General features: G+C 37.1%; 1 protein-coding gene across 1 annotated transcript in view; it reads left to right on the forward strand.

Moving 5' to 3' along the window:
* The first annotated feature begins 1,820 nt into the window (after positions 1 to 1,820).
* The window catches only part of LOC127951751 (protein phosphatase 1 regulatory subunit 29), a 90,469-nt gene continuing 78,869 nt past the window's right edge, over positions 1,821 to 13,420 (forward strand). The window contains exon 1 of the mRNA XM_052549751.1: positions 1,821 to 1,994. The gene's annotated coding sequence lies outside the window, so the exon portion shown is untranslated. The remainder of the gene's footprint in view (positions 1,995 to 13,420) is intronic.

Consider the following 13,420-nt stretch of genomic DNA (forward strand, 5'->3'; position numbering starts at 1 on the left):
TGCTTAGTGAGAAAACTCCTGGAAGAGCGTCAGAAGTTAGTTTCTAAGAGTTACGCTTTGTAAATGTATGCAAACTCCTAAAAATATAGGTACTGTGTGATCATTTTAAATGTGATTTCCTTCAGCATGTAAAAAAAAAATATATATATATATATATATATATATATATATATATATATGTGTGTGTGTATATATATATATATATATATATATATATATATATGACTATATATATATATGACTTAAAGATCGGGGCCGTTGCTAGAGGGGTGAAAGCTGGTGACGTTTATATGGGCGGTGCCCCCAGCGATTTCAACCGACTGCCCGAGACCAGCATAAGAGATGCTCAGGATAGCTGATGGGCAACTGCTGCACGTCATCACGAAAGCTTATCAGTTGCTTGTGTTTTTAAAGGGTTAGTTCATCCAAAAATGAAAATTCTGTCATTAATTACACCCTCATGTCGTAAGGTCCAGAAAGGTAAGAAAAACATCATCAAAGTAGTCCATGTGACATCAGAGGGTCAGTTAGAATTTTTTAAAGCATCGAAAATACATTTTGGTCCAAAAAAAAAAAAAAAAAAATTAGGACTTTATTCAGCATTGTCTTCTCTTCCGGGTCTGTTGTGAGCGTGACCATACATACATTTTCAATGGAGGGACAGAAAGCTCTCAAGACTAAATCTAAAATATCTTAAACTGTGTTCCGAAGATGTACATAGGTCTTACGGGTTTGGAACGACATGAGGGTGAGTCAATAATGACAGAATTGTTCAGTGAACTAACCCTTTAAGACTTGTCAAGAATTTAAAGCATTCAAACACAAGATGTGAAAGAAATCAACTGAGTACTTGCGTGCCATGCTCGGTGCGCACACAGAGAGCTGTGACTCAGACAGCGAAAAAAAAAAAAATTAACCGAGTTTTCCTTTGCGTCCTCCTGTGCCTGAACGAACAAATACTCCTCAACAGTTTAAACATGCAAGATGCGAAAGAGCCAAATTCAGCACCCACGTGCTGTGTTCTGTGCACACTTTGCCCACGCAGAGAGCCATGTCTCACAACCCTTGAATGCAACTGAGTTTTGCCTCTTCTTGCGCTTTAACGGACAAATACATCCAAAAGTGTCGAAATACCCTTCTCGGTGAGAATCCTCGAAAAACTGTTGGCTGTGTCTTAAGTGGTTGTGTCTTAAGTGAACAAACAGTTGAGAAAGATATCGGATGTGTATCATAATTGCATTGTCTCTTAAAGTGACTGCACCCTAATTTACTAGCTACTGTCAGTGTCCTTAACGTCAATCCAAGAAAATAAAAGATAGAAAAACATTAACTGCTCTTGATTGAATTACTTTGTAATTTTAATAAGAACTAATCTATAATTAATTTACACAAGACAATGAAGTCTATTTGATTATTCAGTTTCTGTACCTGAATACCTACCAACATTGTTTACTTTCTGTCTATTTATTTATATGTGCTATTTACATGGGTGCAACCTGCACCAGGACCCCATAAACCACATTACGGCCCGCTTAAGACATCTGTTTTGTAAGTTCCTCAGAAAACCGAGCATTTTGAAAAGCTACCGAAAGGTTCTTCAGAGGCTTTCACCAGTCTGGGGCTTTTAAAAGTAATACATACTAACAAACAAACTCGAATTTATAACCGTAAACATCATTAAGAGCAGCTTGTCCACGAAAAAACACATTAGGTGAGTGGGTGGATAGTTAGCAGTCTTTGATCCTTTGTAGATAACAGATGGTCTTTTTTAAAATGGTGACATCTTCCTCTAACATAACGGGAGGCTGCATATTGCGGTTGAGATCACGCAGGAGTGGCATCATCCCAGAGTGGAGAGGTCTACCCCGATCTTCACTCTCTCACTCCCCCTCCCATTCTCTTTCGGCATCTCTCACCGATCCCACCACAGTGTAGTAAAGCGGATAGGCAGCTAAACAAACAGCGAAATCTTTTCAGTGAAGACCGCGACAGAGGTAAGAAACTTTTATATGTTTATACCACCTAAATCCGCGATAATCGATGCTGGGAATGCCTGGGCGAAATAGATGGAGCACCTCGTTACACAGTATCGGAGATCAGGCATCGTGGTTGCCCAGACTGCGCATTGCTCTTAGGAGAAGCCACCTGCACGCGCTGCGACTCACTCGCTTTATCCAGAGATCACGGAGAAGCCGTTTTCTGTTCATATGCATGTGGCTAAAAGCATGTGGGTTTTGGAACTCAAAACCGCGATTTTTCTCGTGAATGTTACTTGTGTCGTGAAATCTGAAAGATCATGTATATTCTTACATAGGCTGTAGTTCACTGGGGGTGGTCTTAATCTATGGGCATGTAATAAACATGGAGAGCGACTGCGGGAGATGCACTTAGGGCGCACCGTTAGTTCGCCGCTGACAGATGTGCGGAGGGGATTTGGTATTAATATACCATGGCGGGGTTTTGTTGGCGAACTGCGTGACACGGTTTCGGCTCACAGCAGCATGCATGTCACCGAAGCCCCAGTATTTCATAACTTTGACATGCTTCGTTTCTTCTCATGTATTATGCATGTAAGAAAGCATTGCGTCTCCACGAACTGTGGTGGAATTACATTCCCAGCTCACAGGGTGTGCGTTTTTGTACGGGTGAGAGAGTGAGAGATTTTAAATAATGATCAGTGTTTCTTTTAATATGCATCGAGAGAAGTAACAGTGTGACACTGGCTTTGATTAGTCTCTATGACAGTACAGTTACAATGTCCAGGATAACCTGTTGGACATTCACATTATGGTAAAATAATATTTTTATTGAATTGAATTCTTGTTCTTTGCTTCTATACATTTTTTCTGTGTAAAATCAAAATAAAGAATATAAGACACATTTTAAAAATGCTTTCGATATAACCATATTAATACCACATGAGCAAAAATTCTATTGTGCTGAATTGGCCACTGGTCATTCCAGCTGTGTTGATATTCAGTGCTACAGCATAATTGTGAGTGGGATATTGCTTATGAATTATACTATATAATTTATAATGTAATGTCAAATAACCTATGGTTCAGACAAATACTGAACAATTGGTTATATCAGTATATTTCATTTCTATCAAAGAAAATATGTGTCAAAGCATCACAATATTGTTCTATAAGCAGTGCACAGCTTATAAATTGGTCTTGTGTAACATCAGTCGATTCATATCACATCATCTTGATTGGAGTTAAAGATTTAACCGCACACATTCATCAGTAAAACATCTCAATACTGAAAAGAAATGTAGAAATTGCTAATCAATGTCACTAAATGACTTGAAAGTGACAGTGACAGTGACAGTGCTTATAGCAGACTTCAGCAGGATTACAATCCCGTTGGTTTGCACAGGTGGGTGCCACTCGATCTCAAACTATCGGTCATTGATGCCCAGAGCAATTAGCTCAGTTCCTCAACCGCATGAGTGCAGTGTTTGCACAGGCGGCCTAGGGCTCAAACGGCTATGGACACAAAGGTCAAGCCAGGAGGACATTTCAGACAATGTCTACCAGCATGACTCTGTTTTTACATCCCTCAAGCTTCATGGTTTGAGGGTGCACAATCTGGTCTTTAAATGGCCAAATGCGGTAGATGCTGCTTCGTGTATGAGATGAAACCGGCGTAATGAAGGAAATGGGCACTATGGATGATGTTGTTGTTCTTGTGCACTTAATGCATCTTTCTCCTCTCTGCACAGAGAGGCAGTAATTATGATGCCAAGCTCAACTGTCCCTTTGCTCCAAATACATCCCTAAAGACCGGATCCCTGCAGGCTTTCAATGTGCCTTTTAATTAGAGCCTTATAATGATATAAGAGAGACAGAGACTGAGGGAGAAAGTGTGTGTGTTAAGGGGGAGGGGTGTCTTATATCCTGCTTCCCATTAATGAATAATGGCTTTGATTTAGTAATGAAGACTGTGGCTGTGTTGCGTATGATGTCTGAACTGTGATGCTTTTGGGGGGCAGTAGTTGTTTTTAATCACATCAAGTTCAGGCAGCACATTAATTCTGTGTAAAATTAAATATAGTTTAAGTCAAGTCAGTTTTGCTTTGATTCAGTGGTAAATTCTGTTTGGAGAGAAGTGAAGTAGAGAAGTGCTGACGAGTGCTATTTAAAAATCATAAGACTTGCCGTTTTAACAAGCGATATAATCTATGAAACCGAAGAGCTGTGGTGATTAGTTTTAATGGTGAAGGTAGCAGTGAGAGATGATATCTGTGTAACTCTGCATCGGTTAACATTCATCATGATGTTGGAATCCTTCTCACACAACGGACAGACGAACCTGGACTGTGTATTTGTTGGAAGTTATTTCAATGAATCTCTCAACTTCTCGTTTACATAGATCTAATGTAAATCTGTACATTTATGGCTTTCAGATTTCTAAAAATCTTTGGAAAAAAATGTTTTGTAGTTATTTATGTATTAATATTACTTAATTTATTTGTATTATTATTGTTTATTAATTCTATTTTTATTTGTATATATTTTTTTTTAAGTCGACCAGGCAGTGGGTTCTGAATTTGCACAGTTGCATTTTGTTTTAAACTACTGTTCCCAGAAGGAAATTTCACAAATCAGTTCTGAACCAAAAAAAAAAAAAAAGCATTTATCAAAAAGGTTTTTGTTCTATTGTAACGTCGAGGAAAGAAATAGGATGTCTTTGCCCTTGGCAAGTAAGGAACCTGTTTCATCTAGCCAGTATCTTGCATTTAAGCAAATGTTGTCATAGTAATGAGGCTCTGGGTAATTAATAAATTATTTGGCTTATGTAATAGCAGATTTTTTTTTTAATGTTACACACCATGCTGTGATGAAGTAACTACACAACATTGCATTATATTAGAATGCAAACTAAGCTGATACTTTAGGTATTCTTAGATCTTTATTTTATAACTACACTTTACCATCACCAACAATTTGGAAACAAATGTAAAAAAAATAATATAATACAATAATGCAATATATACACTACCATTTAAAGGATGAGAAGTTTACAAGCACACATTTTTTGGTGAATAGAAAGTTCAAGAATAGAAAAGAATAGCATTTACTTGTCTTTTTTTAACAATCAAATAGTGTTTACTATTCATTTTGATCTGTTTAATGCCCCCTTGCCGAATAAAACAACGTAACAACTCTAAAAATGACACTGTGTGCTTGTCACTTCCACAAATGTATACACTTACTCATTTTGAGAATTCAAATCAATTTATAACCCTGACATGAAAATGTAAATGCTTGATATTTTCACGTTTTTTGCAACTTGTGCTATCACGATGCTGCTGGCACATGATTTCACCTCTGAAGTTCATTTGGAATCAGTTAAACTGATGTGTTACAACTCAAATCATGTTACAACACTCCCTCTGAAGTAAATTTACTTACATTTTAAGAGACATGGAAGTTCTTAAAGACTCATGCAGTATCTTCCAGGTATTGTCTAATATGTGTCATTCCATACACACATTAGACCTACACAAATTCACACATGATTTGCATTGATTAGAATGAATTTTCACTTGAGTGTGTGAAAGCAGATTTGTTTCTGTGGGCTGGTACAGTGGACGTGTTGCCCACCTAAACATGCTTATCATCTTGACACGTTTGCCCAGCGATGTCAAGACTCTCCTCTCCAGATGATCTACAGCTTCCTGCCAGTCAGGCTGTCTGAGTGTGTGTTATGATGATGCACTGATTGTAATTGTTGTGTGTGTCTCCTCATTACAGAGTCTCATGATGATGGGTTAATGAGGCTTGCCTGTTTACCTTACTGTCACTTCCTATTGGCTGGCTCAGGGGGCTAATTACACTCTCAGTATTACGGGGGACCCTAAATTACCTTAAGCACTGCTATTACAACACGCATCTGGTAGACTGTGTATGCAGACAGTCTACAGACATGTTTGTTGAGGCTTTGAATATTCATATATATAATACATTCACAAATAAAGTATGGAAATGTTTCCAACTTTTCAGTCGTCACCTGAAAGTGCTTCTTTTTTTAGTAAGTATTTTTCCTTCAAAAAGTGCACTTCTCCTCAATAAGTTGCATGATTTTTCATGCGCGTACCACAAACAATGTGAGTTATGCATCAGTAGTAATAGTGAATGCTTTAGTAAGCAAAACCAATACTTTGAGTTTGCATGAATACCATGGAAAACAAACAGACATTTTTATCACTATATGAGTAATTCTACACCCGTCACACCGATTGACCATAAAGTTGTTTAGTATCATGTCGTCTATGTATTTTTTAAGCCTTTTCTCTTTTTTGTTGGGTCTTATTTTCATCACATCTAGACTGAGCCGCTCTTAGAGGTGGATTGGGATGGAAAATAGATTGATACTGTATGTGAGGAAAGAATGAAAATGACAGAGTGCGTAGAAAGAATTGATTAATATTCTCTCTGCATATATATGTAAACTCATTTTCTGAGAGCTGACCTCTCATTCTCCTTCTCTCTCTCGTTCCTTCACCCACACCATTCGCACCTCTGACATTTAAAAGAGCGATGTTACGATGTCCGTCTTTGTACTTTACCAACTCAGAGAAAATGACCTTTCATTCACTCAGAACGACACTTAAAAGTATCTAACAGCAGGAACTTTTCAGAGTAAGCTTTCTGTTCGACATTTAGTCAACAGTTTTACATTATTTTATAACACAGCACTCTGGAATGGCCTACTTGATTGTGATTGGTCAATAAATCTTGGTCAGTGTAGGTTCATATTTACTTTTTGACGGGAATGAAAATGAGGCTATGAGGGATAGAAGTATTGTGCATTCAATGGATTGTACTATTATTTACCTATAATGACCTTCCAAAAACAAATAAACAAACAAAAACAATCGTTCTGTAGACAAAACCTCCATAAACAGCCTATACAGTACCTATACAGTGTATTTATGCCATTGAAAAGATTGAAAGTCAGTCTTCACAGCCTTGTATTTATCTGTCAAATTCGATGTGGTGTATAACCTGACTAATGTCTAATTTGATCAGTAAACTTTCTGTTTGTTATACACATGCACTGCAGGTGCCCGCTGCTTTAAATATTCAAGCTGCTTAACATCATGTGGATTCTGATTGGCTCTCAGTGTTTTTCATAATTCCTCTTTGTTGCTATATTTATAGCTGTGCTATTCTCTTTTATTTTATTTTATTTGTTTAGTTAACGTTGTACATTAATAAAACAAAGGCTATTTTTCATCCATAGTCCCTGAAAACTTGTATTACAATTCAGTGTTAGGAGAATATCATAATTACATATTACACAAATCATACAACAGTCTATTAATCAAAACAAATAAGGTCAATTAAAAACAATATAGTCAGAATACAAATAATAGGATAGCTAGCAGATATACAATTCTAGAGTTGACAAATCTGAGTACTAATTAACCAGTTCTTCAATTGAACCCTTAATAATACATATGTATCTAGATCTCTTATAGTTGTTGGAATAGTGTTCCATTCTCGTGCAGCTTTGACAGAAAAAGCAGACTGACTAAGATTACTTTGTCTAAGTGGTATGATACAGTCTCCTCTTAATGCACCTCTTGTAGAACGATAAGCAGTTTTTCTAATACTAACTAACTGACCAAGAGGATTGAATTTAACCTGCTTGCAAACCTTTTTAACTTGAGCTTTAAATGTAAGTGTAGAATCAATGGCAGGTATTTTTATTGAGACACTATCGCAGCCTCACCCCTGACATGTAAACATCCGGGTCTTAAGTAATACTGTTAGATTTAGAAAAGAACATGCATACTGTTTTGGACACAAAAGCAAGCAATTCTCTTTTAGCCATGCCGATACCTTAACCATACAATTCATAAGTTCATTTGCAACTTACCATGTAAGCAAACTATTACCATGTAAATAAATTACAGTATTTTCTGCATACATTTATATATTAATACCAGGACTTGCAAGATGAACATAATTTATATAAAACAAGATCTCCTTTATCTACGAGAGTTTTAGTACTTTCTATAAAAAAAAGTATTTTGCTCTAAAACCAAACTGCATTTGATGCAAGGAAAATGAACTTCTACTCAAGTAACAGCAAATTTGATCTGCAACTAATTTCTCCATAACCTTAGACACAGTGAGTGAGATAATGATTGGCCTATTATTGTCAATAGAAATGGGATCACTTGGAAATTTACCCTGAAAAAATTGAAAGGTTAATAACTTTAGTAATTGGTTTGATTAGAGTCAAACTAGACTCTTTGAGCATAACAACATCCATATTTGCCTTTTGCTTTAGATGTTTTAAGAGATCTAATTGTTCTCATAACATCAGAATCACTTACAGACCTTATTCTAAAAACTGGACAAACATTAGTATATTCTGGCAGAAAGCATGAGTAATGGTATCTACTGAGTCAATGAAATGATTAAACATTTCTGCCACCTCAGCCAGATTTTTTATCGACTTTGCCTTTACTTTAAGTTCTACAATTTTCCTGTTTTCATTTTGTTGTCCTGTTAATTTTTTAACTGGTTTCAAATAATTATAGGATTACCTCTTGCTTTTTTTTATCATGGTGAGGAAAAAGTCTGCTCTAGCTTTTCTTAATTACTTCCCAAGTTTCACAATTCCATCCCAAGACAGAAAAAAAAATGGTCCATCACTCTTTCTCAAACTGACGATCATTGTGGCGATAATGTCCGAAGAGCAGTGTTTTACACCGGCTGCAACATCACCACACAAACCTGATAAGAGAACTAGGGACAGAGAGAGAGGAACAGAGGAGGAGGTTTGGGAATTAACATAGATATCCAAATGTGTCAAATACGCAGATGTGTCAAATGCACATTCAATTTAAGGTCACTGCAATTTGCCCCCGTTGAAGGATTTGATTAAAATATTTGCAAATATTATGTTGCTGGCTATTTATAAGCCTCTCTTACTATAACAAACAACTTGTATTTTATGCTTGGATGACTATGAGCACTTAAAAATAATTCTGAAGAGACATTAGTGACTTGACCTGAAACTAATTGAATTGTTTTGTTTTATAAGAGCAGTAGGTATAATTTCTTCTTTTGTACACATCTGAAATAGATCATTATTTACCATTTTACATTTAGTGATATAATGCATTTGCAGTAAAGATTGAAGTGAAAACCGATATCCCAATTAACACCTGTGTGCAGCATTTTCATCATGCTTACTGATCTTTCATCACCTAGCTAAGTTGGATTTTGCATCACAATGAGTGCATCAGAATTGTGTTTTTATTTATATCTTACACAAACAGGGTTAGTGTTCAGGCTGTACACACAGAAACTGACTGCGTGCTCATATATGAGAAAAGAAGGTGGTGAGAGACTTGTGTGTGTGTGTGTGTGTGTCTGTGTGTGTGAAGGGGTACCATCTGCCATCTACAGCCCTCTATGCCAGGCCTGTTACCCCTCATCATCCACTAGTGAGTGTGTGAAGCATACAAACCTGGGAGACAGAGAAGCTGAGAAATAGGAGGATTTGTAGCAATAAGTAACCGCGGATGTCTTGGTGATCCTTTCTTCTCTCTTCCCTGCTTCGGTTAGAAGAGCCACTGTTCAGAGAGCAGCTCCAAATCACAGATACTGGTGTTTTTTCTTCTGCCTGTCCCAGTTCAGTGTTTTGGCAAAAACATTTTTCTGAGTCTCTGCCCACATCTCAACTCCCACCCACCCTCTCTCTCTCTCTCTCTGTTTCTCTATCACCAGCACCATGTAAGAATCAGTCTCAGTATGCCACGCTTTCTGTAGTTTTACTGGTTAATTTGATATGTAGTTGTTCTCTATTACATTTAATGTTGTTAAAGGAAAGAGCAGGACCTCACAGAATCTGCAGGAGCAGAATTCAGCGGGGGTTGGTTGCACCAGCTGTGAATAACTTACAACTCAGCCTAGTTGGAAATTAAACAAGCGGCGCTAAGCTAAGTATGTGGACATTACACTATTATACTTAGTTAAAACATAATCTTATGGAGTATCTAAATATTCACATAAATATTCGCCTCCAACCATAAGTAACGTCTGGAACCGAATGGCAAGGTGATTGGATTACAGAAATGAGCTCATGTTCTGTGTGAAAGACTTAAATCCTTCAGACACATACGCTGATGTTGACATTTACACTGGTATAGCTCTTAAGAGATTGAACATTAAATGAATAAATGTGTTCTAGTGGGTCTTGAGCACAAAACCTAAACAACACACTTTCCTTTGTGTCGCCTGATGTTTCTTGTTCATGTAGGGCTTCATTTACTACAGCGAAAATCTAAATAAATAAATGTCAACTTTTCCAATTTGTTTTGTTGGTATTTTTGATAGCTTTTATTTATATCCTTATCTTACAGTAAGATAGACTTTCTAAAATAGACTTCTTGATATAAATTATATATATAACTATAGATTTTATAGACTGTAGGTTTCATGAATTATTTAAATTTGAATGGAATTTCAATACCATTGACTTTCGTTGTATGAGCAATAAATAAATATATAAACAACAATGAGACGTTTCTCAAAATACCTTTATATGGAACAACATGGAGAAAATCTTCATTTTTGGGTAAATATCACATTAAGAACTAATGGTGCAATCTAATTAAGTTAACTGAGTTTTAACTTTTAGTTTGGTGCAAACTCTGTCTCACTTTAAGTAAGTCCAACCCATACAAGTCTTTTACATCCACCTTCTGAAAACGGACGCTTTCATTGAACTGCAACTGGACATTTCCCGTCTTCAAAATGTAATGATGCTTTAATAAGGTAGAAGCAAGACGCAGAAAAATGAGGACATGTAGCTTCCTGCCCTGCACAGTGGTGTTTTCATTACCTAAATCATAATGATTTCCCTAGCCCTGGATTGGTGCACAGCATGGCCCTGAATAGTTAAGGGACACTTTAATAAACACTGTATGGTGAAGTGAGAATTAATTTTACCACCCATTCACTGCCTGTTTGCATTTAGTTTTGTTTGCAATCTCACTGCAAGATAAAAAAAAGCAATGGTTGAGCCTGTTGTGTGCTTTCTGGTTTGATTAGATTCTCTCCCATACATATTTATACTGCCTGTGCACTTCAAGGCAGGCTGGAGTAATGTGTTTAGTGTGTTAAATAAGAATGCAAATGGTTTTAACGTTGGTTTTGTTTGAGCTTGATTGTCGCTGAAAATGGTAATGATATTCATGCGCTTTATTTGTAATAATGTGAACAATAACTGAAAACACACCTGGGAAAGTGCTCATTAGAGTAGTCCTCCAGAGAGCAACTTCAAACACGATAACCTTCTAAAGCACATAATCCGTGAAACTGTGAGGATCCCACAGCTCCCACTGGAATTGTTGCTTCTTTTTGGTCTTTCGTTAGTGCAACGATTCTACAAGAGTGACTTTCGCTATGTGTGTACTTTTTTCACAGCAGTCCTCTGTAGGAGTTTGAAAAGTTGAGAGTCAAAAAGAATCCCGGCTCGCTTCGTTGAGCTGAAGTCAGTAAAGGAAAACTGACACATAGTGCTGCATCTGTGTTAGAAGTTAAGCTTAGACTGGTTGCATCAAACTGGCTTTCCCCGAAATTGATGACAAAACTATTGTTGGCTTAAACAGAAATACGTATTTTTATTTTCTCAAAAAAACAAGGATATATTGCTATATCTCTGTCTATAAACAGATTTAAGAGGTGAACATCTATGTAAATAGCTCAAGAAGTTTAGAGAATGCTTCAGGCGACACACAGAGGTCATTGGTTTGTTTTCCTGGGAATGCATGCATTGTAAAACTGTATATTTTGCATGCAGTGCAAGATGATTTGGATGAAAGAAACTGCTTTCATCCACATGCATAAATGTAATCTGTATGTGTGTTTTGAACATATGACCTACAGCACACTGTAACACTCTGAGGTCACTAGAGTCAGCTTTACTGCGAGCCTTTACAGGGATTCATTCATTTGGCTTCACTGAAGAGTTCTTTTCTTCTTGAATACGCTCATTAGATTTGTTATGCCCACTGTTGCTCAGCACATATAGTTTATGTATTTATTTTTTTATTATGAGGTTGACTGAGCACAGTAATTATAATGAATGGAATATACGGCAACTGTGTTGGTTAAATTACATTTAGATTTATAAAACACACATTCCTATTTTGAACACTTCTTACGAATATAATATTGTGCCAACATTTCTTTTCTTTTTTTTTTAACAGTTACAGTGTGCAAATATATTTCTCCTTGATGTGATGCTCAATAAACATATAAATAAGAGTATTTTAAGTGTGGTTAATTCAGTAATTAAAATTTTCGTTGTTCTGGGTACTTACATTTTGACGAGTTCATTTAGATCAATCTTTTTTTTTTTTTAAACAAGAACCGTGATATCTGTAAAAGTGATTCTGTTTGAGGGAAGTGCATCCTCGGTGGGCAGACACATGCAGCGGCACACATTTCTGAGTGTGTGAACGTGTGTACAGAAGAGGTCACTTTACTGGTCTGTACTCAGGCCCTCATCAGGCTGACATGTTCACTCAAGCACAGCATGTTTGCAAGGTCAGCAGTCACCAATGGGACTTCCATTTCTAACTCTTTTTCCCTGTGGACCTACTCTAGTATTATACAGCTACTGAGGCACATAAACGGAGACACAGCCGCTAGACTGGGGCTAAATATGTCCGCTGAGACTTATCAGGACACTTCTCTTCTGGCGCTTTTTAAAACTCAGTATATATACACTGCCTTTCAAAACTTTGGGCGCAGTGAGATTTTGAATGTTTTTTAAAGAAGTCTCTTATGCTTTTTTGTTTTCTGTATTCTGCCTTTGTGAGCATAAAAAACTTGCTCACTTGATCAGCTGCAGTCCAAATAAGCTTCATTCTCATCTATTAATCTGTTAACTTACTCTCATTCTCTGTCACTATTTCTCTGTGTGTGAGTCATGACTGACTTCTATTTTCAGAACCATGGACAGCTCAGTTACTTCTGCGCTCAATCAGGAAAACATCACATGCTGCAGACTTGCTCCCATCATGCAGAGATGAACTGCTTTCTGATTCACAGGGTTTTACATGCTGAGCAGGGCAGGCGCATAGAATTGACCTATCGGTAAGCCCCGCCCACTTAGTTACTGTTCCTCTCTTGGACAAACAAACTGAGCTGCTCAGTGTCTCACAATGACAGCTGTCAGTGTGAAAACCTCATCCCACGATGTTTTTGCACAGTTTTGGACACAGAAGGGCCACCATTCAAGTGACAATATAATATTCCATGGAGGGATACATAAAAGATTTTAAAATAAATACAGTGGGTAACTCGAAGCAAGGGTTTACAGATCACAATGCAAGCGGGAGATGTCTGATCTTACAGTCGTCACGATCACAGACCACAGG

Source organism: Carassius gibelio, chromosome B3 (genome assembly GCF_023724105.1).
Source record: "Carassius gibelio isolate Cgi1373 ecotype wild population from Czech Republic chromosome B3, carGib1.2-hapl.c, whole genome shotgun sequence".
Lineage (NCBI taxonomy): Eukaryota > Metazoa > Chordata > Actinopteri > Cypriniformes > Cyprinidae > Carassius > Carassius gibelio.